Source organism: Bubalus kerabau, chromosome 6 (genome assembly GCF_029407905.1).
Source record: "Bubalus kerabau isolate K-KA32 ecotype Philippines breed swamp buffalo chromosome 6, PCC_UOA_SB_1v2, whole genome shotgun sequence".
NCBI lineage: Eukaryota > Metazoa > Chordata > Mammalia > Artiodactyla > Bovidae > Bubalus > Bubalus kerabau.
Window position 1 is genome coordinate 46,626,493 of NC_073629.1, and position 26,991 is coordinate 46,653,483.

Genomic DNA, 26,991 nt, shown 5'->3' on the forward strand with positions numbered 1-26,991 from the left:
AAAGTGAAAGAGGAGAGTGAAAAAGTTGCCTTAAAGCTCAATATTCAGAAAACTAAGATCATGGCATCTGGTCCCATCACTTCATGGCAAATAGAAGGGGAAACAGTGGAAACAGTGGCTGAGTTTATTTTTGGGAATTCCAAAATCACTGCAGATGGTGATTGCAGCCATGGAATTAAAAGACACTTACTCCTTGGAAGGAAAGTAGTGACCAACCTAGACAGCATATTAAAAAGCAGAGACATTACTTTGCCAACAAACAACTGTCTAGTCAAGGCTATGGTTTTTCCAGTGGTCATGTATGGATTTGAGAGTTGGACTATAAAGAAAGCTGAGCGCCAAAGAATTGATGCTTTTGAGCTGTGGTGTTGGAGAAGACTCTTGAGAGTCCCTTGGACTACAAGGAGATCCAACCAGTCCATCGTAAAGGAGATCAGTCCTGGGTGTTCATTGGAAAGACTGATGTTGAAGCTGAGACTACAATACTTTGGCCTCCTGATGTGAAGAGCTGACTCATTGGAAAGGTCCCTGATGCTGGGAAAGATTGAGGGCAGGAGAAGAAAGGGATGACAGAGGATAAGATGGTTGGATGGCCTCATCGACTCAATGGACATGGGTTTGGGTGGACTCCCTGGGCTTGTGCAAACTCATGTCCATCGAGTTGGTGATGCCATCCATCCATCTCATCCTCCATCATCCCCTCCTCCTCTTGCCTTCAATCTTTCCCAGCATCAGGGTCTTTTCCAATGAGTCAGTTCTTGGCATCAGGTGGTCAGGGTATTGGAGTCTCAGCTTCAGCATCAGTCCTTCCAATGAACATTCAGGACTGATCTCCTTTAGCATGGACTAGTTGGATCTCCTCATGGTCCAAGGGACTCTCAAGAGTCTTCTCCAACACCACAGTTCAAAAGCATCAATTCTTCGGTGCTCAGCCTTCTACACAGTCCAACTCTCACATCCATACATGACCACTGGAAAAACCATAGCCTTGACTAGACGGACCTTTGTTGGCAAAGTAATGTCTCTGCTTTTGAATATGCTATCTAGGTTGGTCATAACTTTCCTTCCAAGGAGTAAGCATCTCTTAATTTCATGGCTGCCATCACCATCTGCAGTGATTTTGGAGCCCCAAAAAATAAAGTCTGACACTGTTTCCACTGTTTCCCCATCTATTTCCCATGAAGTGATGGGACCAGATGCTATGATCTTCGTTTTCTGAATGTTGAGCTTTAAGGCAACTTTTTCACTCTCCTCTTTCACTTTCATCAAGAGGCTTTTTAGTTCCTTTTCACTTTCTGCTATAAGGGTGGTGTCATCTGCATATCTGAGGTGATTGACATTTCTCCCAGCAATCTGATTCCAGCTTGTTCTTCCTCCAGCCCAGTGTTTCTCATAATGTACTCTGCATATAAGTTAAATAAGCAGGGTGACAATATACAGCCTTGACGTACTCCTTTTCCTATTTGGAACCAGTCTTTTAACAGTTCCATGTCCAGTTCTAACTGTTGCTTCCTGACCTGCATATAGATTTCTCAAGAGGCAGGTCAGGTTGTCTGGTATTCCCATCTCTTTCAAAACCTTCCACAGTTTATTGTGATCCACACAGTCAAAGGCTTTGGCATAGTCAAAAAGCAGAAATAGATGTTTTTCTGGAACTCTCTTGATTTTTTGATGATCAAGCAGATGTTGGCGATTTGATCTATGGTTCCTTGACCTTTTCTAAAACCAGCCTGAACATCTGGAAGTTCACGGTTCACAAATTGCTGAAGCCTGGCTTGTAGAATTTTAAGCATTACTTTACTATCTTGTGAGATGAGTGCAATTGTGCAGTAGTTTGAGCATTCTTTGGCATTACCTTTCTTTGGGAATGGAATGAAAACTGACCTTTTCCAGTCCTGTGACCACTGCTGAGTTTCCAAATTTGTTGACATAGTGAGTGCAGCACTTTCACAGTGTCATCTTCCAGGATTTGAAATAGCTCAACTGGAATTCCATCACCTCCACTAGCTTTGTTCTTAGTGATGCTTCCTAAGACCCACCTGACTTCACATTCCAGGATGTCCAGCTCTAGGTGAGGGTAAGTGATCACACCTTCGTGATGATATGGGTCTTGAAGATCTTTTTTGTATAGTTCTTCTGTGTATTCTTGCCACCTCTTCTTAATATCTTCTGCTTCTGTTAGGTCCATAACATTTCTGTCCTTTATTGAATCCATCTTTGCATGAAATGTTCCCTTCGTATCTCTAATTTTCTTGAAGAGATCTCTAGTCTTTCCCATTCTATTGTTTTCCTCTATTTCTTTGCATTGATCACTGAGGAAGGCTCTTATCTCTGTTTGCTATTCTTAGGAACTCTTCATTCAAATGGGTATATCTTTCCTTTTCTCCTTTTGTCTTTAGCTTCTCTTCTTTTCACAGCTATTTGCAAGGCCTCCTTAGACAGCCATTTTGCTTCTTTGCATTACTTTTTCTTGGGGATGGTCTTGCTCTCTGTCTCCTGTACAATGTCACGATCCTTCTTCCATAGTTCATCAGGCACTCTGTCTATCAGATCTAGTCTCTTAACTGTATTTCTCAATTCCACTGTATAGTCATAAAGGATTTGATTTAGGTCATACCTGAGTGGTCGAGTGGTTTTCCCCACTTTCTTCAATTTAAGTCTGAATTTGTCAATAAGGAGTTCATGATCTGAGCCATAGTCCGCTCCTGGTCTTGTTTTGCTGACTGTATCGAGTTTCTCCATCTTTGGCTGCAAATGATATAATCAATCTGATTTCAGTGTTGACCATCTGGTGAGGTCCATGTGTAGAGTCTTCTCTTGTGTGGTTGGAAGAGGGTGTTTGCTATGACCAGTGTATTCCTTGCAGAACTCTGTTAGACTTTGCCCTGCTTCATTCTATATTCCAAGGCCAAATTTGCCTGTTACTCTAGGTGTTTCTTGACTTCTTACTTTTGCATTCTAGTCCCCTATAATGAAAAGGACATCTTTTTTGGGTGTTTGTTCTGGAAGGTCTTGTAGGTCTCATAGAATCATTCAACTTCAGCTTCTGCGGTTCATGGGTCACAGAGAGTCGGACTGACTGAGTGACTGAACTGAACTGAACTGATTTATAAAATGATACAGTGAGACCTGATGATATCTGGGGTCTCTGCAACCTGTTACATTAAGTAATCATGTATTTTCACACTTCAGCATGATTTAGAAACTTCATTGAAAAGTGTGTGTTTTGATGAGTGGGAAAGATGTACGTGTGATTTATTTTGGTGCGTAACCATGATGCTTTCATTGTTAATGAACTTGAGAATTAAGTAATTGGTTTCAGGCCCCAGCTTGGTTACTTATTTGACTGTGCATTTTTGAGCAAATCAAGCCCCTTCTGAGAGAAAATCATCCTTGAAGTACCCTTATCTCAATTTTATCTGGTCTTATAAAAAGTTTTTATGTTTGATTTTACTCTGTCAGTCTTATGAAGGAAATCACCTCGCTGTGTTGTAAATAACATATGCTGTATCTGGTGGTGCTAGTGATAAAGAACCTGCCTTCCAGTGTAGGAGAGACATAAGATGCAGGTTTGATCCCTGAGTCAGGAAGATTCCCTGTTGTAGCAAATGGCTACCCACTCCAGTATTCTTGCCTGGAGAATCCCATGCACAGAGGAATCTTATGTGCTATGGTGCATTGGGCTGCAAAGAGTTGGACAGGACTGAGCACACACACACACACACACACACGGGTTTAGTCTTTTGGCCTAAACATTTGTAAATTAGAGTTTATTTGTTGCATATGTTTATATTCATAACCTACGTCTTTAAATTGTAATTTTAATTTTTGAATGCATATTTAATAAATGGACAGATTTTGATACATATTGGCAGATCGGTGTTGGTAGCAGGAGTTTTGGAAGTTTCACCAATACCTATCAGTGTGCTCTTTCCTCTGCCCTCTCCTTTTGCCCTGCTCCCTTCAGGATCACATCATCTCTCCTCCTTCAGTTGACTCATCCTTCACCTTGACATGCTTCACAGTGAAAAACATACTTGCTTTAGGTTATTCAATGAGAAATAAAAACTCCTAGATGTAGTATCAAAATGCTAACATTTTGTGATTGATACTACCTAACCATTTATGTAAAACAGGTGATGAGCATTGTGTTAGAGGATGTACAATAATAAAGAATTTATTAAAGATTTTAATGACATGCTTATTCTTTCTTAGTTTTTTTCAGAGAAGTATGATTGATTTCTGTGAGCACAATGAACAGTGAGTTTGTCCCCTTGGATTATCAAGACATAAAATAGTTTCCTTTGAAAGAGAGTTTGCAAACTTAAACTTTATCAACTATTCACAGCTGCAATTATGCTTTGATTGTGCAAGTAGACTTTACACTAAATTTAAAGCAAATTTATATAACTTCTCAGAAGAGAACATTGCCTCTCATATCAAGGCCACTTAATAAATATTTACTGAAGGAACGAGGGAATATAGTGAAGGGAAGGAAGAAAGTAGGGGGAGAAGGAGAGAGGGAAGAAAAATACCTGCCTAATTCAACTTTAACCTTTGTCACATTTTAAGGCAGCAATGATAATTTGATTCATAACATTCACTGGGTTATTTAATAGTCTATGTTAATCAGTAAGGAAATGTCAAAATTAGATACAATTAGACTCTTAATGGAAAAACATTCATATATTGTTGTCTTGACCTTGATTTTCTCAGTATTTCAGAGAAGTGCCTGCTCATAAAAAGGAAGCTTGAGGTAAATTACAACCTTGTTTAGCTCTTGGGGTGGGCAGAAGGTGGGGGGTAGAAGAAACAAACCCTGTTGCCATGACATAATTTGTCCTGGGGCTGTGGAAGGCATTTTACATATAATCATTAAAACTTAAATTAAAGATATATTAAAGTGAAAATTAAAGATATAATTTGTTGCTTAATAAATGATATGTGTTTTATAACATCATTAAGGATGCTACCTTCCTTAATTTTTGCAGACCATGAGATTTAAAGTGAGGTGCATATTAACTGCAGAGATAATAATGTTTCTATATGTTAATAATTTTAAATGAAAAACACTTGAGCTATTTCCCAGCCACATGGGAGGAATCATTTACATCTTTAAAGGCTTATTTTTTACCATTAACCCCTTCATTTGAGTGGAGTGGATAGCCATATGTAAAGTATTAATTCTTTTTACATTAGTGCTAATAGCAAGTATTTTAGGCCCACTGGTGTGAGAGGATTAAAAGCCACAACATTAGGCATGCACCAACATTTCTGAGATTAATCCTTGTTAGAGCAACCTAGCGGGAATATGTAACTTGATTTTCTGTTTATTGATCAGATGCTTCTTGTTTCTTTTATCATGTGAAATGGAACTCCACAGAGACAATATCATATTGCATTAATATGCTGAATTTAAAAAATGCAACACAGGATTAAGTTAGTCTCTTAACCCTTTCTACTTTTAATGTCATTTACTATATTATTATTGCAGGTTTTAAGGAGAGATCTGTGGAAACAGGATATACTCTAAATGTTTGGCATTATGCTTTTTCTAGTTGTAAATTAATGCTTGAAAGTCATGTTAACAATACATCTCTGGGAATATTTACTTTTGTTTGATAGAAGGAGGGATTAAGAAGTCAGTGAAAAATAGATGTACTCGAAGATTTTGAAAAGAGGAAAAGGACAATATTTCTGTGTCTCTTCATTTCTTTGTTGTCCAACCCCTACCCCATCTCATTCTATTCTGTTGCTGTGTTAGCACAGAAAATATTTCCTGGCCTCTCATCCTCATGCTTACTTTAATTTGGCTAGGTTCCAGGAGTGACATTTATTTATATTAATTAACCAGCAGAGCATGGGCACGACCAATCAGGAGGTGCATAGTCTATGAAGGACTTTGTGATGGATGGCTTGGTTGTTTGGCTAAAAATTAACCTGGTCTGGTGGACATCTTATCCCTGATTGGTCTGAGTGTCTTAAACCACCTTGGATAGTGTGAGTCAATGGATTCTTGGTGATGTCCATCCTATAAAAATGTTAAGAGATAAAAGTAGGGAAGAAGAGAGGCTATTCTACCCAAAGCATATAAATCTGCTTAATCTTGTGAATGATTTTCAAAACCATTAGAGGGGACCAGGTAAGCTAATTAATTGTGTTAATTTTTAATAGAGCTATACTATGTTTGTTATTAACTAATACTTCTAAAACATACATATACACCTAGATAAGTAGATATGGAATTACCTGTGTATTTGTAGTTGTGAATGTTTGCATACATATATGATACTAATATGTTTTATATACATTCCCTGGTGGCTTAGAGGATAAAGCGTCTGCCCACAATGCGGGAGACCTGGGTTTGATCCCTGGGTAGGGAAGATCCCCTGAAGAAGGAAATGGCAACCCACTCCAGTACTCTTGCCTAGAAAATCCCATGGACGGAGGAGCCTGATAGGCTATAGTCCATGGGGTCGCAAAGAGTCGGACACGACTGAGTGACTTCACTTTACTTTCTAGACACATATGCAAAGTCTATCTTCAGTTAATGCAAGTTGGCCTCAAAAATCTGTACATAAGTTGGCATTTACAGTAATCAATTTATAGCAGTTTTTTTCAGATGGTATATTACTCTTAGCTCAGTTCAGCTCAGTTCAGTTGCTCAGTCATGTCTGACTCTTAGTGACCCCATGAACTGCAGCAGCCAGGCCTCCCTGTCCATCACCAACTCCTGGAGTTCACCCAAACTCATGTCCATTGAGTCGGTGATGCCATCCAACCATCTCATCCTATGTCATCCCCTTCTCCTCCTGCCTTCAATCTTTCCCAACATTAGGGTCTTTTCAAATGAGTCAGCTCTTCACATCAGGTGGCCGAAGTATTGGAGTTTCAGCTTCAACATCAGTCCTTCCAATGAACATCCAGGACTGATTTCCTTTAGGATGGGCTGGTTGGATCTCCTTGTAGTCCAAGAGCATCACAGTTCAAAAGCATTAATTCTTCTGCACTCAGATTTCTTTATACTCCAAATCTCACATCCATACATGACCACTGGAAAAACCATAGCCTTGACTAGACAGACCTTTGTTGACAAAGTAGTATCTCTGCTTTTTAATATGCTATCTAGGTTGGTCATAACTTTCCTTACAAGGAGTAAGCGTCTTTTAATTTCAAGGCTGCAATCACCATCTGCAGTGATTTTGGAGCCAAAAAAAAATAAAGTCAGCCACTTTTTCCACTGTTTCCCCATTATTTGCCATGAAGTGATGGGACTGGATTCCATGATCTTAGTTTTCTGAATGTTGAGCTTTAAGCCAACTTTTTCACTCTCCACTTTCACTTTCATCAAGAGGCTTTTTAGTTCCTCTTCACTTTCTACCATAAGGGTGGTGTCATCTGCATATGTGAGGTTATTGATATTTTGCCAACGATGTTAATTCCAGCTTGTGCTTCCTCCAGCCCAGCATTTCTCATGATGTACTCTGGATATAAGTTAAATAAGTAGGGTGACAATATACAGCCTTCACGTACTCTTTTTCCTATTTGGAACCAGTCTGTTGTTCCATGTCCAGTTCTAACTGTTGCTTCCTGACCTGCATACAAATTTCTCAAGAGGCAGATCAGGTGGTCTGGTATTCCCATCTCTTGAAGAATTTTCCACAGTTCATTGTGATCCACACAGTCAAAGGCTTTAGCATAGTCAATAAAGCAGAAATAGATGTTTTTCTGGAACTCTCTTGCTTTTTCAATGATCCAGTGAATGTTGACAATTTAATCTCTGGTTCCTCTGCCTTTTCTAAAACCAGCCTGAAGTTCACAGTTCCTGTATTGCTGAAGCCTGGCTTGGAGAATTTTGATGATTACTTTACTAGCATGTGAGATGAGTGCAACTGTGCAGTAGTTTGAGCATTCTTTGGCATTACCTTTCTTTGGGGATTGGAATGAAAACTGACCTTTCTAGTCCTGTGGCCCTGCTGAATTTTCCAAATTTGCTGTCATATGCAGCACTTTCACAGTGTCATCTTCCAGGATTTGAAATAGCTCATCTGGAATTCCATCACCTCCACTAGCATTGTTCGTAGTGATGCTTCCTAAGGCCCACCTGACTTCACAATCCAGGATGACTGGCTGTAGGTGAGTGATCAGACCATCGTAGTTATCTGGATCATGAAGATCTTTTTTTGTACAGTTCTTCTGTGTATTCTTGCCACCTCTTCTTAATATCTTCTGCTTCTGTTAGGTCCATACCATTTCTGTCCTTTATCGAGCCCATCTTTGCATGAAATGTTCCCATGTTATCTCTAATTTTTCTTGAAGAGCTCTCTAGTCTTTTGTATCCCATTGTTTTCTTCTGTTTCTTTGCATTGATTGATGAGGAAGGCTTTCTTATCTCTACTTGCTATTCTTTGGAACTCTGTATTCAAATGGGTATATCTTTCCTTTTCTCCTTTGCTTTTTGCTTCTCTTCTTTTCACAGCTATTTGCAAGGCCTCCTCAAACAGCCATTTTGCTTTTTTGCATTTCTTTTTCTTGGGGATGGTCTTGCTCCCTGTCTCCTGTACAATGTCAGGAACCTCCCTCCATAGTTCATCAGGTACTCTGTCTATAAGATCTAGTCCCTTAAATCTATTTCTCACTTCCACTGTATTTGATATGATTTAGGTCATACCTGAATGGTCTAGTGGTTTTCCCTACTTTCTTCAATTTAAGTCTGAATTTGGCAATAAGGAGTTCATGATCTGAGCCACAGTCAGCTCCCCGTCTTGTTTTTGCTGACTGTATTGAGCTTCTCCATCTTTGTCTGCAAAGGATATAATCAATCTGATTTTGGTGTTGACCATCTGGTGATGTCCATGTGTAGAGTCTTCTCTTGTGTTGTTGGAAGAGGGTTTTTGCCATGACCAGTGCATTCTCTTAGCAAAGCTCTATTAGCCATTGCTCTGCTTCATTCTATACTCCAAGGCCAAATTTGCCTGTTACTCCAGGTGTTTCTTGACTTCCTAGTTTTGCATTCCAGTCCCCTATAATGAAAAGGACATCTTTTTGGGGTGTTAGTTCTAAAAGGTCTTGTAGGTCTTCATAGAACCATTCAACTTCAGCTTCTTCAGCATTACTGGCTGGGGCATAGACTTGGATTACCATGATATTGAATGGTTTGCCTTGGAAACGAACAGAGATCATTCTGTCGTTTTTGAGATTGCATCCAAGTACTGCATTTCAGACTCTGTTTTTGACCATGATGGCTACTCCATTTCTTCTAAGGGATTCCTGCCCACATTATAGATATAATGGTCACCTGAGTTAAATTCATCCATTCCATTACTCGTAAGATATCTAAAATAAATGCTTTTAGTTCCACAAAGTTTTCCTGAACCAGTGTTCAAGAAGTGGTACTTTATTTTTCACTGAATATCAGTGTCTCACCCTCTTTTCTGCCCTTTGCCAGTTACTCCCAGATCTAGACTCTGAGTCTCATGCCCTTCCACCCGAATTTGGGTGTCTTTTATTTGAACAAACTGCAGTTATACATTTATCATTCTATTTACCACTTGACTGGGTGTGTTATCCACCAACTTCATTACCATATAAGGTGCTGGTCCACACCTGGATTCTTTCTCTTTATACCTTTAATATAGCATGGCTTTACCTAGGAGAATATTACTTTCAGAGAACAGCTCATTGAAACTGATCAGATTTGAGCATACATGGAACAGAACTGGACTGATAGACAGTAATAACCTCACCGGATGGGTTAAAATGTTACTATCCTTTTCAGATCAGTATATGTTTTAACTAAGATTAATATTTATTTTAAATAGAAGAATAAATATAATTTTCTGTTACCAAATTTCACATAGAAAATTCATTTCTGTTGGCCGGGGTGGAGTCATTTTTCTTAAAAATGTCAAAGTCATTCCTATATCTGTTTTCTTTTCAGAGTTTTCTAGCTGTTCAAAATGTCATGGATTTCATTAAATATTTTAAAATCAAATGATAAAATAAATGGCTCCTCCCTGTTCACCACCACACCCTGCTTTATTGGTTTTAGAGTATCAGTTGACTGTGTGCCTGTGTGCTGAGTTGCTTAGTTGTGTTCGACTCTTTGTGACACTGTGGACTATAGCCCGCCAGGCTCCTCTGTCCGTGGGATTCTCCAGGCAGGAATAGTGGAGGCAGTTGCCATGCCCTCCTCCAGAAGATCTTCCAAAGACACATCTTTTAGTCTCCTGGGTTGGCAGGCGTGTCCTTTACCAGTAGCACCACCTACCGCTGCTAATTTGGGGCTTTTAAACTGTGAACCCAAACACAATAAATAGAGAAAAGGCAGCTCCTGTGAAAGTAATCTGTATCTATCCTTTAGATTTTTACTGAATGCTAATTTGTCTATGGGAGGAAACAAAACAAATGTGCTTTTTGCCAGGACTTCATGTAAAAACCTTGTTAGAAATATTTTAAATTCACTTATAAATGTGTGCTCTGAGCTGATGCCTGACTGATTCACTCTTATTTCTTCTCTGCCTAAAGCATAACATATGTCTATCCATCCATCCATTTGTCCAGTTCTTTATTCCTTCATTCAATAAGTATTTATTGATTATCCCCTCTATGTAGCTGGTGTTATGATTGACACTTTGCATAATTAATTTCATTTGATCCCTACAGCAGTCTTTCAAGAAAAATATTAATATCTTAATTTTGTAAATAAGTAGGCTGATGTCCAAAAGCTAAGCAACTTGCAAACATCACATTGTTGAGTCTTCTGCTCATCTTGTTTCCTAACACAGTCCTTGTTACATAATGAGCTCTTCCTGGATGTTTATTAATGAAAGAATGAGTGAACTAGAATGTATTTTATTATATCTAGCAACTATTTTATGCCCATAAAATACCACATATACTTCCGTATTTTCCTACATTCTCTCATTTTCTCATTATAAAAGCCTTACTAAATTCATTGCTATTAATGACCACATACTTGTTTTACAGATGAGGGATCTGTGGCAAAGATGGTAAATTGATATGCTCAATATCAGACAGCTGGAAGGTAGCACAGTTGGAAATTAAAACTTAGGCTCTGCCTCTAACACCTTTCTGGGTTTTTTTTGTTTTTTGTCTAGCACAATATAGGATCCATTGTTAATGCTCACAAACTGCTGCAATGATGGTGGTGATGACGTGGAACAGGAATTTTTATATGATGTAGTGAAAATTCTATTCTATATTAACTAGGGAATTTTCAAATATAGTTACCTTGACGGTTCCCCAAAACTTGTAGAACACTTTTTATTTGCTCTATGTTTAACAATAAAATATGTTATTTATTATCTTTATAGAGAAATAAGAATGTTTCTGCATTTGTATGTAAATGCATTATCATATATATTTATGTTAATATATATAGAGAGAGAGACATGGATATAAAGATATAAAACTAATAAACTGGTGATACCTTTCTTATTCTTATCAGTTTGCAATTTAAAGTTCCCAAAAATGTAACAGTGTACCTGAATGTATGCATTTGGAAACAATAATCATTTTTTCAAATGCTGATTTTAGTAAATGATACAGTCTCAATTGCTTAAAAATAAAGATTTTCATTCAAAGAAGTATGGTGCAAAATTATGATGAAATTTGAGATATAAAAAGTGATTCCACTTTAAATGGTGTAGTAGTGAAACAAATCACTATAAAGTCTGTTTCTGTAGTCAGTTGGTCACATGTCCACAAAGACAGCTTTGCTTTTTTAACCCATTGTGTATACATTTTTCAGTATTTAGCCCTGCCGATAGAGAACCCTGGAAGCAGTGAGGGTAATGAGGAGGAATGATAGTTTAGATGTATTCTTTCCTGGAATGCCAGTTGAATTAAATCTTTCATTCCCACTGCAGAAGTACAAATCTATAACCTCCTTTCAAGATGAATCCAGAATCAGGAGTCTGCATTCTTTTATTCTTGGTCCAGAGATTAAAATTGATCACAGACCACACAAGGGAGTTGGCTGTAGTATCACAGCTCAATGTGGTTAACGAGGACAGCGCTTGCCTTCTGTTCTCCTTAACCGTGCACTTACAAGTTACAAATATTATTGATTCCAGGGGTCATCTGAGGCTGTTGGGAGGTTGTATGACTTGACAATATTTTGCTGTTTTTAAAGGATAAGAGCTATTGGCCCTGATAGCAACTGGGACAGGGAGAGTTTAAATTTGACAAATGAAGATTTATACTTTTTTGAGCTGGCAAAATCCTTCATGTAGAAATAATGAATGAAAATTTGAGAGTTGACTTAACATAGGTCAAATGACTTGCAGTGAGAAAAGGAAAATAATGCTTTCATTATTACCCTTTCATCAAAATGAATTGATGATGGGTTTGTCATTGTAGATCTGAGCTTTAAACAAATGAATAATGCTTAGAAAATCCTTTTACAAGAGATCATTTAAAATTAAGTAGGCATAGTTTTACTAAAATCTTTAAAACTTTGGTGTAGGTGGGATGATACATGAATAATCACCTACTAATCTTTAAAGCCTGTTTTTATCTTTCTTATGAATAAAACTACTGTATTAGCATTCAGGAAATTTAAAGGTGCCACAGATCACTGAATGCTTAATTTTTAAAGACTAACTTACGGTTCCTTTTTTTCCCCTAATGATAAAGACTGTATACTACCCTAAATATATATTTTATGTAATGGTGGAAGAAACACTGTATTTAAGAGCTTTTGCTGGATTAAATCTGGCTTTGGCACTTATTAGCTATGAGATTTTAGAAAGCTTATTTCACTGCCTTGAACCTCAGTTTGCTCATTTTTTAAATAGTCATAAAGATGTCTAGCTGATAAAGTTGTTGTGGAGCTCAAATATACAAGAGATATTTTTTAGGTAGTAAAACATGCTACAAATGTAAACTCTTAAAATATTTATTACTACTGAGCTTATATGAAGTTGAGTCTGTATTTAAGACAGTTGTAGGGAAGAGAGCTTCTGAACTACATCCTATCTGCTTTCCTTTATAATCTACAGAATACAGGCAGCAAGTTAGAGTTAATTGTGGCTAGAATGTAAAACTATTGAATTAGATTAAATCGCTAATATTGGTTTTACATGAACCATGGTCTAAGCAGCACAACTCAAACAGCTTAGCATTAGAATATGACTTTTTAAAAATATCTGAAAATATTTACCATGATAAGAAATGGCCCTAAAATCATATTTCAGAGTAGAAATGACCTGTTCAGAAACTGGATGACAAAAGAAAAGATCAAAACATTGATTGCTCGATTCATTAAACCAAAGGCATTTGGATAGAATTTATTATTTTATATAACTTTTAAAAAGTGTAATTTTTTATTGACAATGTCAAGATATATGCTCTATATACTACGATTAGAGTGGTTCAGGTGCTTTTGCATATAATTTAATTTTTGATTGTATGTGTGTTAATAGTTCATAGGTAATTTAAATAATTTCTAAAGAGCAACCCAGAATTTCAACTTGATCTCCCTGATTAATCCAGCATCCAGTTACTGTAGTTTGTTCATCTCATAGTAGTAAAAGAAGATGAGACTCTTTGTCTGTCTGTGTAATAGAGTCCATTATAATGAAAGTATTTTCAGTGATTATTAATTACATTTCTTTTATTTGTAGAATGCTTCATGATTCAAGTTCTTGGAAAGTCTCAGGGAAGGGGGTGCTTAAAAGCTTCAGTTTATAGAAGAAAAGGCCATGGTACATAAAAATAGGCTAGAATGCTGCATACCACACGAAAGTAGGTGGAGATGCTGAGAGCAAACCGTCTCTGCCTTGGCTGGCCATGTATTTCACCTGTCTGGGAGCCGTTATTTGCTTTTGCTTTCAGAGGTCAGAAAATCTGTTGAAGGGTAAACCACACATCAATAGCCACTTTTGTTGGATTTCCAAACCTACTGGAGGTGGAACACAGCTCCCTAATTCAAAGCTTCAGTTTTGACAAAATTATTTAAGAGAAATTCTTTATGAACCATCCTAAAGACTGTCCTTAATCAACAAATATTTTACAAGTTGTGATATCCATTACCTGAGAAATTCATTTAGAATTTCATTAATGTAGAGTTGCCATTGTTAACTAATTTTTTCTTCTTAAGAAAGCACTTTAGTGTAAATATATTCTCAATTGATACTGATTCCTAGGAAGGCATGTGATATATTCCTCTTCTAGCAAAGTATTTTCATACTTTGGTGGGCATTACCACTAGAATACCTTGTAGTGTGGGTGTCGGTGTAAAGTTTATCCTGTTTCTTCTTCCTCTTCTGATTTGCCTCATTTTTATTTATTTTTATAGTTACAGTAAATCTGTTTCAATTTTGTTGTTTCTGTCCTGTTTTAACTCTTTTTTGAAAATATACTTTCATTATATTATTTCTCAAAATAATTAATAATACTATTTATTCCCATTTTATAGTATAATGACCTTGTACTATACTTAAAATTCAAGTGGGATGAGTTCTAAAATCAAAAGTACTCTTTAAATACCTGTCTCTTGGTACATTTTTATACGCTGGATACACACACACACATACATATATGTATTTTTGTTATTGTTGTATATTTTCTTCTGCAGACAAGAAAGTATGGACTCACACCTCTCCTCTCTTGGCTTTCAGCATACTGCTTTCTCTTGCCCCTCCTGAGTCCTCTTCAATTTCTATTTGGGCTCCTCTTCCTCTTTCTTCCTTTAAATGTCCTATTGATGCGTTATGTAGGGCTCCACCCTGGGATTTCTTTAGCTCAGGATTAGCTCATTAGCATTCATGGCTTCCAGTACAGTCTGTTGGCTGATACTTTTCAGATCTCTTGGTCCAGACCAGATTTCTTTCATGAGACTTCATTCAGACTTGAATTTTTACTTGTCTGTTATCTATAGGATAACTTTACTGGTTGCCCATACTCCATTCAATATGTTCCAAATGGGATAATATTGTTGCCTAGGATCTGCTCCTCCTTTGCTGTCCTGGCCTATAGTCAGACACTCTACTGTTGAGAAAGCCACCAGAACAGGAAGCTGAGGCTCAGCTTTGGTCCCACTATTCCTTCTACCCCTCTCATCCACTAGGTGCCAAATCCATTGAAATTAACCCCCAAAGACTTTTAGGATATGTTTTTATTCTCCTGTATCCCCACTGTCAGTGTCTAAATGTGAATCCACCCCCCCTTTTTTTCTTCCATTAAAGTTACTGTAATAGGAGAAGAGAGAGAAAACATACCTCTAGGGAATCCTGAGGCACAGTTTCAAATTCCACATACAGAATTTCTTTGAAGTATTAAAATTTTCTTCATAATTTGCATTTCATTCATCAGCATCTCCATTTTTGTCTTAATATAAACACCATAATTTACATTACCTATCTTTGATTGAAATTGTTGCCCCCAGGAAGGTAGACTGTGTTTGTACTGAGGCTGTGGACACTCCCTGCCATGCCTTGTTAGTAGAGATGACTAATAATCCAGGTTAAGAAGTACAAGGTTAGTGTTCCTTTCTTATCTGGATTTATGCAGCATCCCCTTACATTATCTAGATCTTTCATTCTCACCACCTGCTAGTCAGTTCTACATACTGCTACCAATTTGTCCTTGTTAATATACAAAGCTGACTATATTATTTCCCTGCAGTGTTTCCTCCAGGTGAAATACAAACTCCTTAGTGTGGTTTGCATAGCCTTTTATAGTCTGGACCCTATCTGTCAAATTTCAAATTTTGCTCTGCCCTCTCCCCTGTTGCTAAAGCTGAGGCTCCAATACTTTGACCACCTGATATAAAGAGCCGACTCACTGGAAAAGACTTATGCTGGAAAGATTGAAAGCAAAAGCAGAAGTGGATGCAGAGGATTAGAGATGATTAGATAACATTACTGACTCAATAGAAATGAATCTAAGCAAACTCCTAGGGATAGTGAAGGACAGAGGAGCCTGGAGTGCTGCAGTCCATGGGGTTGCAAAGTGTTGGACAAGACTTAGGGACTGAACAACGTCAGCATCTCCCCTCTTATCTGGTCCCCTACCACACCCTCATTTCAGTCAGATTTAATGCTTGCCCCCCTCACATCTTTGTATATGCTGCTTGTTCTTCTTCTTTCTTTTTCTACCATGGGAAACATTCATCTTTGAATTGTTCGGTTGATCAGTCATGTCCAACTCTTGTCAACCCCATGGACTGCAGCACACCAGGCTTTCCTGTCTTTCACCATCTCCCAGAACTTGCTCAAACTCATGTCCATTGAGTCAGTGATCCATCCAAACATCTCATCCTCTGTCGTCCCCTTCTCCTCTTGCCTTTAATCTTTCCCAGCATCAGGGTTTGTTTTCTAATGAGTTGACTCGTTGCATCTGGTGGCCAAAGTATTGGAGTGTCAGCTTCAGCATCAGTCCTTGCAATGAATAGTCAGGGTTTATTTCCTTTAGGATTGACTGGTTTGATGCCCTTGCATTCCAGGGGACCTTCAAGAGTTTTCTTCAAAACCACAGTTTGAAAGCATTAATTATTTGGCACTCAGACTTCTTTATGATCCAACTCTCACATCCATATGTGACTACCAGAATACCTTGAATACTTAACCTAAATACCAGTGTCACCAGGTCAGGTGAAGTGTGTTTTGTAAGGGCTTCTGTGCACTTACCTATGCATCTCTTTGTCATAGCACTTACCTTGCTTTATGACGTTTTTGATTATATGTCCTTTTCCCACTAGATTGGAAGCTATTTATCTTTGTATCTCTAGTACCTTATGTGTCAGCTGGCACATGGTAGGCACTCAATATATATTAATGAATAAGTGTTTAGATAAATGAAACATTTAAGATTTCTATTTCCATCTGATCCTAAATACAATTAAAAATCACAACTAGTATCCAAATTTGAATGTTGATCATGATAGACTGTAGTTTTGCTTGACTTTTTTATGTATGAAATATTTTAGAACTAGCTATTCAGAGCCTGGTAGGCTGCAGTCTATGAGGTCGCTAAGAGTCGAACACGATTGAGCGACTTCACTTTGATTTTCACTTTCATGCATTGGAGAAGGACATGGCAACCCACTCCAGTGTTCTTGCCTGGAGAATCCCAGGGACGGCGGAGCCTGGTGGGCTGCCGTCTGTGGGGTCGCACAGAGTCGGACATGACTGAAGTGACTTAGCAGCAGCAGCAGCATACAGTGAATATACATTTAATGTGCTGAGTTTTATATGGTTAATTACCACACCTAAGGAAATGTTGATTGACACTTAAGTTAAAAATTATCTGTAGTTTTAGTAGTTGTGGTATTTTAGATTAAAACTATGTTAAATATTAAAGAAAAATATCAAGGAAGGTGCAAGTTGAAATTAATAGGTTTTTTAAATTTGGAATATAATTGCTTTATAATGTTGTGTTAGTTTCTGCCGTACAGTTAACTGAGTGAGCTGTATGTATATATATCTCCCCTTCCTCTTGGATCTCCCATCATCCTACTCCATCCCACCCCTCTAGGTCATCACAGAGCACTAAGCTAACTAAGGTTCCTGTGTTTTATAACAGGTTCCCATTAGCTCTCTATTTTACACATGGTAGTATATATGTGTCAATCTTAATCTCCCAGCTTGTCCCTCCCTCCCCATCCCCCCATGTCCACATGTCTGTTTCTTATGTCTGTGCCTCTATTCCTGCCTTAGAAATAGGTTCACCTGTGCCATGTTCTAGATTCCATATATATGCACTGATATATTATATTTGTTTTTCTGACTTACTTCACTCTATATGACAGTCTCTAGGTCCATCCATGTCTCTACAAATGACCCTATTTTGTTCCTTTTAGTGGCTGATTTATATGATACAATGGAATATTATTCAGCTATTGCAACTAATAGGATTTTGAAAGGTAAAATATATAAAAGCCAATTCTTTGATTAGCATTATCACATGCCAGTCACCATTGTAAGCATTTATCATATTATCAAGATATATTATCTCAGTTAATCTACCTGATTTCATAGATAAGGAAACTGAGAATTGAAATTTAAGTTGCTGTCATTATATAAGATATAGTCGATATATAGTGGAGTAGTAATATGAACAAAGTTATGTCTGATGTCAAAACTGTTACTTAATTCTATCAGGCCTTAGTATATTTACAAATTCTTAGAGGAATTGGTATTCATTCATGGTGTGTAGCAGTTGTTAGGTGTGGATAATTACATTACATTTTGGCATTTGAGACCACACTCCATGCACTTGGAATGGCAGTTGGATAAATGATACAGTATGTGTGTTTAGTCTATCAGTTGTGTCTGACTCTTTGTGATCCCACCAGGTAGCCCACCAGGCTCCTCTATCCATGGGATTTTCCAGGCCAGAATACTGAGTGGGTTGCCATTCCCTTCTCCAGGGGATCCTCCCACCCCAGGGATCAAACCCGGGTCTTCTGCATTGCAGATAGATTCTTTACCATCTGAACCACCAGATCAGATCAGATCAGTCGCTCAGTCATGTCCGACTCTTTGCGACCCCATGAATTGCAGCACGCCAGGCCTCCCTGTCCATCACCAACTCCCGGAGTTCACTCAGACTCACGTCCATCGAGTCAGTGATGCCATCCAGCCATCTCATCCTCTGTCGTCCCCTTCTCCTCCTGCCCCCAATCCCTCCCAGCATCAGAGTCTTTTCCAATGAGTCAACTCTTTGCATGAGGTGGCCAAAGTACTGGAGTTTCAGCTTTAGCATCATTCCTTCCAAAGAAATCCCAGGGCTGATCTTCAGAATAGACTGGTTGGATCTCCTTGCAGTCCAAGGGACTCTCAAGAGTCTTCTCCAACACCACAGTTCAAAAGCATCAATTCTTCGGCACTCAGCCGTCTTCACAGTCCAACTTTTACATCCATACATGACCACAGGAAAAACCATAGCCTTGACTAGACGGACCTTTGTTGGCAAAGTAATGTCTCTGCTTTTTAATATGCTATCTAGGTTGGTCATAACTTTCCTTCCAAGGAGTAAGCGTCTTTTAATTTCATGGCTGCAGTCGCCATCTACAGTGATTCTGGAGCCCAGAAAAATAAAGTCTGACACTGTTTCCACTGTTTCCCCATCTATTTCCCATGAAGTGATGGGACCGGATGCCATGATCTTCGTTTTCTGAATGTTGAGCTTTAAGCCAACTTTTTCACTCTCCACTTTCACTTTCATCAAGAGGCTTTTTAGTTCCTCTTCACTTTCTGCCATAAGGGTGGTGTCATCTGCATATCTGAGGTTATTGATATTTCTCCTGGCAATCTTGATTCCAGCTTGTGTTTCTTTCAGTCCAGCGTTTCTCATGATGTACTCTGCATATAAGTTAAAAAAACAGGGTGACAATATACAGCCTTGACCAACTCCTTTTCCTATTTGGAACCAGTCTGTTGTTCCATGTCCAGTTCTAACTGTTGCTTCTTGACCTGTATACAAATTTCTCAAGAGGCAGATCAGGTGGTCTGGTATTCCCATCTCTTGAAGAATTTTCCACAGTTTTTGTGATCCACACAGTCCCAAATGATATGATATAGTTGAATTAATCTTGGTGAATATGATTCTTTAAGCACTTTTGAGTTGCAGGCTCCTTTGGGTATATAATGAAAGGTATGAACCCTCTGCACACACATATGATAAAATACACATATGTACAAAGATACTTTTCATAGTCTTGGATTCTTTGAGAAACACAAGCAAGTTTCAAAACTTGGTTTCTAGATAATCTGCCTATTTTGTAGATGAACAAATTGAGGTTCAAAGTCAACCATGTGTTTCTGAAATGGTTGACCATGTCTATCCATAAAGAATGTCCTTGGAAAATTATTACTTTGTGGAATTTTCTGAATTCCTAGAAAGGTATTCTAATTTCAAGACTCTTAGCTTAGCAATATACCAGTAGTACTAAACACATTCCAAGTGTATTTAATCTTGGAAATAATTTAATGTTTTTCTTATATCATACACATTTCTAGAAAAAAAAATCTGAGGTAAGAGTTTTTGGTAAGATTTATAAAACCACAGTAGTGATTTAGAGGAAGATAAATAAATTTCCTCAGAAATATATCATTTGAGTAAAGAACAAAATGCATAATTAAAAGATTAATTATATGATAGCAAAACCAATATTTGTAATTATGAATTGCTTTTCTACATGTAAAATTAAGTTGTTTCATCAGTATAGAGCTGCATTATGCTTACTTGTCCATGTAACAGGAAATTTCTGTAAGGAAATGCACTTTTGTGATTCTTCTAATTTCAAAGATGAGAAAACCGAGGTTTAAAATATAATGACTTGGGCACAAGCTTATAGCTAATAGCTTAAAAGTAAAGGTTGGAAGTCCATTAGAAGTCTTTTGAGTCTGAATCAGGCAGCTCTCTATTGTTTCACAGACATGCCTGTGGAGAATTATATAGATGAAGAAACAACTTTCAGCAGCTGAGAGAGTCACCAGGCACATTGGGTGCATGGTCTTTATTTTAAAGTCTGCCACTTGCTTGCTTAAACTTGTATTGTTTCACTTTGTAGAGCTTTGAAGGCCAGGACATACGTGAGTAATTCAGAATGATTTTTGGCTTTCATTTCAGTTTTAATCCATAATCCATGACCTCAACTCTTGCATTGTGTTTCATTCTTTATTTCAGTACTATAGCAAAGATGATTTTGGCTTTAAAGGACACAGTTTTACTGCATTATCTAAATGCATGTTATATTAAAATGTTTTGCATTAAGTTTTTGATAGTACAGAATACTTTAGCCTCACAATATAGTTGTAAAATTCATTAGAAAGATTACAAATAAAAAGGTTACCAGTACCTATACTTAAGAATTTATTTGAATAAAAAGTGTAGAAATGAAATTAAAAATACCTTTGAGAAGGTAACTAATATGATACAATGAATGTGAGGTACATTTACTGGTGATTAACACATTAGTAATACTTTTGAGATTACGTTTTTAAAGGGGTCGTCTCCCTTCTACAGAATGTGTGTTTATGGTGGCAGCTTTAATGCTATTTCCTGCTGTGCAGTTCAATAGAGTATGTTTTTAGGTGGCTGGTTGAGGGTTTTTTTCGTTATGTATGTCGATGGAGATAAGTGTTTTAATTACTTTTTTAATGTCTGTGCTTTTGTATTTTTCTCCTCTCTTCTCTTTTATTTCCTGCTGTTGAGATTACTGCCTCATCTCCACAGCAGGTGGCTGTTGCAAATTTGTTTTCTTTGTAAGCCTGGTAGATTTATTTTGTAATATAACTGTTCCTTTTAGTATTTTATTATTAATGATTTCTTTACTTTGGAATATAGTATACTACATAGTCCTAAATAGTAATTTTCTAACACCATCTAAGAATTCCAGTCATTAAGGAAAAAACCTTTGCCTGAGGCATGTTCTTTGAATTTTTTTGCTTACCCTTACTTCATGATGTGAGGATTAAAATTTAAGGAAATTGTTTTAGAGCAAAAGCCAAATGAAAATGAGAAACAGAGAAGAGAGAAGAGAGGAAAATAAATAGAAAAGGCCCAAGAGATAAAGCACACTTTAATAAATAATACCAAGAATCAAAGGGCTAGGTATAATTTTGTGACAGAAATAGAAAATTACATTAATATATCTTTTCTGGAAGAGAGCTTTTAATGAGATTTTATGTTCATATTAAAATTAAATTTTAATTAGTAAAATAATTTTTTCTAATTATAAGAAAGATTACAAAAATATAAAGAAAAATATTTCATCTTTTTTTTTTTTTTTGGTCCAAGATTTTGGTTTTTTTTTTTTTGGTTCCTTCATGTGTCCTTTTATATAGAGAACAGTAGATAAGGTAGATCCTGTCAGAAGAGTGTGTGATTTCCTTGGTTCTGTCTTGCCGCAGAAAAAAATTGAAGTGATGAATGGACCCAGTGTTACAGTTCAGTTTTATTTGGGAAGCAAAGGAAAAGACATCCTCAAGGCTTGAGGGTGGGCTGTTCCAAAAGATGCAAAGAGAGCTAGAGGCTCAATTTTGGCTCCTTCTTTTTATGTTTTTTTTCTTCCTCCCCTGAGCCTACCTTATGTAAATTAGGCTAACCAGGAGGCTGTTTGCTTCACCTGAGGTCTTCACTCTGGTCCTCAGACCTTTCTTCCTTTTATTTTTGTGGGCTTTTCCCTTCTTTGTCTTTTAGTCACTGACATTCTGGACTCTGCACCACATTCCATGGCTGCCACACTGGCCCTCTGCAGTGGCCCACAACCTGTGGAGTGTGCTTCTCTCTAAATCTGGACAAATCCACCTCTCACCTATCACTGTGTCTCTCACTGAATTTTTTTTGTAACGAGACATCAAGGGCTGGAGCCTCATTAGGTTCTAAAACCAGGCACCTTGGGTTTTGGCTGGTCTCAAGTCCTGGGAAAGAAGAACTGAAGGATGGGAGGAAAAAGCAGGGGGGAAAACATGCCGAGGAATCTTCTTCATAACTTGCTGGAAAATCTGCTAAATACCTGAACTATATTCACAGTTTTCATTGGCCCAATTCTTGGCACAAAGAAGATTAAAGACAGAAGAATCCCCACCCCCTTGGGTAAGAGCTACTAGAGTGCAGAGGATAGTGGAGCCTTTAGGACACACTGGGGAGTAGCCTCTCCAGAGTCCCTCAGTTGCATCCACTGCTGCGTGCCCATGTGCGGGTGGTTCAAGGAAACAAGAAATGCGAGATTGTAAAGGAATTAAGATTTTGTTAGTCATATGTCCTTCCAGACATAGGGGCGAGGACTTCCTACCCCAACCAGAGGTCTTCTGGAATCTGAGACTGAGCTGCATGAGTTTTCTGCCGAATTGGTTTTCGCTGTCCCAGTTTCCAGCATGCTGGGCTTCTTGTCACTTCCCCTGTGCTGGGTTTTCTTCATGTTCAGCTTCCACTGCGGGAGCTTTTGCTGAGTTGGACTTCTGCTGTGCTTGGCCTCTGCCTCGCGGGGGTCAAGCCAAGGTTGTTTCAGCCAGGTTAAATATGAGAAACGGCACCACAGATGTCTGGGGAGTGTATAACTTCCTTGGTTCTGTCTCGCCACACCAAAAATTTGAAGCGATAGACAGACCCAGTGTTACAGCTCAGTTTTATCTGGAAAGCAAAGGAAAATCCTTGAGGCGTGAGGGTGGGCTGATCCAAAAGATGCGAAGAGAAGAGAGCCAGAGGCTCAATTTTGGCTCCTCTTTTTATGGTTCTGTCTCCTCCCCTTGAGCCTGCAGTTTGTAAATTGGGCTAACAAGGAGGCTGTTTACTTCACCTGAGGTCCTCACTCTGGTCCTCAGACCTTCCTTTGTTCTATTTTTGTGGGCTTTCCCCTTCTTTGTCTTTTAGCCACTGCCATTCTGGACTCCTTTTTCCTATTCTAACTACCTAACAATCCTAAGTATAAGCATTATTTATCAGGAAAGTAAAATACACTCAAGGATATTTTATCCATCTTTGAATTCTTAGACATTATTGTCTTAATGAAAATAAAGTCTTCCTCTCTGTCTCCATTTTATCCAGGTCTATAAAAGAAGTAAAAATTATGAGAGTACAAATGAAATGCATAGTGAGCAGTATTCTCATTGTGTTGTATGAAATTGCTAGATATTTTATAACAGGTAAAAAAATCTTCTAGAAGAATTTTAACTCCTTGGATTCAAGTAGTTTACTTTATATGTGTTGATCTTGTGAATACAATGCTTTATTTTATGTATTGTTTGTCACCCATACAAACTCTACATTGGAGCCTGATACTAAGTTTTAATATGAAGTTTTATGTACTGCTATTGGAGAAGGCAATGGCACCCCACTCCAGTACTCTTGCCTGGAAAATCCCATGGACGGAGGGGCTGCCATCTATGGGGTCACACAGAGTCGGACACGACTGAAGTGACTTAGCAGCAGCAGCATTGGTATAATAGAACTTGTAGATATTTTCTACATGAAATCATAAAACCAAAGTGAAATGCATTTGTAACGTTGTAGGAATTATAATGTTTGTTTACTTTATTCTCTTCTCCAATGCTTTTTTTCCCCCAGCACTTTTAAAATTTTCTTATTTTTAAAATGAAATACAAAAAAAGTAAAAAGATCTTAGTTCAGCCTCTATCCAAAATTATATGAAGGTTTATTACTTCTCTTAGTTCTGGATGTCATTATTGTTATATGTCTTTGTACAGAAAAAGACCTTGTGAAATGGGAAAAAGTATGAGATGATTTCATTCATAACATTTTTTGAAAGTCTTCATCTTGCTATGCTCTAATGAATTATGTGATCCATACAATTAATGCTTGTGGTCGGTCACATAGAGAAGGACTAGACTGTGGTTATACACAACAGATGTTTAATGGGGATTTAAAAATCAGTGAAATGAATACTATTGTGATGCATGGTGAACTGATTTCATATGTATTATACAGAATCACTCTATTCTTTCTGAATTCAGTCTGAACACTCAGAGCTAAACATATTTACAGTGGGGTATCAGAAAAAAGGAGGAGAGTTTTATTGAGAAAATAATCACAATAGGGCATCATTGATCTGTTCTCTTTCCAGTCAATATATAGATCCTAGAATGATAACCCTTATGGCACTGTTTTCCCTTGGAAATAAGATATAAATCCTTTGAGCCATATAAATGATTTTTAAGTGAGATGAGGAACTTTATAATCCATTGTGGAATTGTAAAATGCTTAGGCCCTTGAAAAGAATACTTTACTTCCATATTGTAATCTCAACTGTTCAGGCTTGATATGGAAATAGTTTACTTTTTCTAAGTATATAAACATGTGTATCCACAAATAAACAAATTTATGACTCATTCCTACATTTACATATCTATATACAGCCATTTAAATATCTTCTTATAATTAACTACAATATTTTCTGTTAGTGAAAGTGTGTACTATGAATCTTTTATAATGCGAGTCTTTATTATCCACAGTTTTTGTATTTTGAAGTGAAAGTCACTCAGTAATGTCTGACTGTTTGTGACCTATGGACTGTACAGTCCATGGAATTCTCCAGGCCAGAATACTGGAGTGGGTAGCCTTACCCATCTCCAGGGGATCTGCCCAACCCAGGGATCGGACCCAGATCTCACGCATTGTAGGCAGATGTTTACCAGCTGAGCTATCAGGGAAGTCCTTTTGGATTTTACCAGACAGTAATAATAACTTACATTTGAATGTTATTTTAGATTTAGTCAGAGTGCTTTTTAAAAAACCTTCCAAAGTGCTTTTATGCATAATTTTCTACCTCATTTTCAGAACAATCTCATACGTAAGTCAGGAATATCTTCCTTCTAAAAGCAAGGCAGTTAACTTGACTTACTGTGGTAATCATTTTGCAATATATACAAATATTGAATCATGTTGTACACCTAAAACTAATATATTTCAATTATGGCTCAATAAAACATATATACATTAAAGAAATTAATTTGAGAGCCATATAGGCTGTATATTCTCACTCTGCTCATTTAACTTATATGGAGACTATATTATGTGAAATGCCAGGCTGGATGAAACACAAGATGGAATCAAGATTGCAGAAGAAATATCAATAACCTCAGATATGCAGATGACACTACCCTTATGGCAGGAAGCAAAGAGAACTAAAGAGCCTCTTGATGAAAGTGAAAGAGGAGAGTGAAAACATGGCTTAAAACTCAACATTCAAAAAACTTAAAATCATAGCATCTGGTCCCATTACTTCACGTCAAATAGATGGGAAAACAATGGAAACAGTGACAGACTTTATTTTCTTGGGCTCCAAAATCACTTCAGATGGTGACTTCAGCCATGAAATTAAAAGATGCTTGCTCCTTGGAAGAAAAGCTATGACCAACCTAGACAGTATATTAAAGCAGAGACATTACTTTGCCAACAAAGGTCTGTATAGTCAAAGCTATGGTTTTTCCAGTAGTTATGTATGTAAGAATGTTGGACCATAAAGAAAGCTGAGTGCCAAAGTATTGATGCTTTTGAACTGTGGTGTTGGAGAAGAGTCTTGAGAGTCCCTTGGACTCAAGGAGGTCAAATCAGTTAATCCTAAAGGAAATCGGTCCTGAATATTCATTGGAAGGACTGATGCTGAAGTTGAAGCTCCAATGCTTTGGTCACCTGATGCGAAGAACTGACTCATTGGAAAAGACCTGATGTTTGGAAGGATTGAAGGCAGTAGAAGGGGACGACAGAGGATGAGATGGTTAAATGGCATCACCCACTCAATTGACGTGAGTTTGAGTAAGCTCCAGGAGTTGGTGATGGACAGGGAAGCTTGGCATGTTGCAGTCTATGGGGTCTCAAAGAGTTAGACAGGACTGAATGACTAAACTGAAAACTGAACTGAATGATCTTCTAGCTGCCTAAGGTTCTGGGAGGTATTGGAGGCAGGAAGAGAAGGGGACGACAGAGGATGAGATGGCTGGATGGCATCACCAACTTGATGGACATGAGTTTGGGTAAACTCCAGGAGTTGGTGATGGACAGGGAGGCTTGGCGTGCTGTGATTCATGGGGTCACAAAGAGTTGGACACGACTGAGCCACTGAACTGAACTGAACTGAAGGTTACTTAAGGAAGCCCCTGTGGTTAGTTTGTATCCATTGTGTGCTTAGAGCATGTTCAGGAATTGGAAAAGTCTCTGTGGTTATTTTGTAGCATATCTCTGAGCTCTCCTAGGCCTGTCTGGGTTGGGATTAAGAGATCAATTTCCACCTTTTTGGGCTAGGCCGCCCCTCCTTGCTCATGCCTATTTTCTTACCTAAAAATTCTAACCAGTCTGTCCAGTACTGACAGTTTAAATGTGCAGGAGTGTTAATTGTGTATATCATGGATGAGATGAGCATTTAATTTATATCTAGCCAAATGTATCATTTGATTATATTAAACAAAGGCTTTCAGGGAAAGAATATAAATAGAAGGAAACATGAATTTCTCATCTATGCAAAGAGCTTTACATGTATTGTTTTCATTTTATTCTCCTAAC

At 37.7% G+C, this 26,991-nt stretch overlaps 1 protein-coding gene across 1 annotated transcript in view; it reads left to right on the forward strand.

Annotated features, from left to right (window-relative positions):
- The window catches only part of DPYD (dihydropyrimidine dehydrogenase), a 957,062-nt gene that overhangs the window by 345,279 nt on the left and 584,792 nt on the right, over positions 1–26,991 (forward strand). The gene's annotated exons all lie outside the window — the stretch shown is intronic.